General features: G+C 74.6%; 1 protein-coding gene across 1 annotated transcript in view; it reads left to right on the plus strand.

Annotated features, from left to right (window-relative positions):
* The window catches only part of LOC113407113 (inositol 1,4,5-trisphosphate receptor type 3), a 90,319-nt gene that overhangs the window by 53,233 nt on the left and 36,672 nt on the right, over positions 1 to 414 (plus strand). The window lies entirely within an intron of this gene.

The following is a 414-nucleotide window of genomic DNA, read 5'->3' on the forward strand; positions in this document are numbered from 1 at the left end:
GGGGGGGGGGAAATGGGGACGGGCTGCGCTGCTGGGCCCGTTCAGGTCCAGAGCGCTTGGGCCGAGCCGGGGGGAGCATGTGCGGCGGCGGGGGGCCGGGAGGAGCATGTGCGGCAGCGGGGCGGGGCTGGGCTGGGCGCGTGCCGCCCGGCAATAGAGGGGCCGACAGGAGAAGCGGCGAGGGGGGAGGAGTCTGGGCGCCTTGGCAGCAGCCTTGAGGGATAGGCTCCATTTGGCTGGGCTCAGTGCGGCAACAGCCCGGCTGCCAAAGCAGGGACAAGGAGCACAGCCGGGCTCGGGCGGGCGGGTGGCCGCTTGCTGCTCAGCCTGCCGAGCTGCGAGCCCCGGCCCGGTGGGCACCGGGCACCGGCAGCAGAGGGGCGGGGGAAGGGCTGGCCAGGGACAATGGCAGGA

This window comes from Terrapene carolina, unplaced genomic scaffold, assembly GCF_002925995.2.
Source record: "Terrapene carolina triunguis isolate 2854851 unplaced genomic scaffold, T_m_triunguis-2.0 Scaffold198, whole genome shotgun sequence".
Taxonomy (NCBI): domain Eukaryota; kingdom Metazoa; phylum Chordata; order Testudines; family Emydidae; genus Terrapene; species Terrapene triunguis.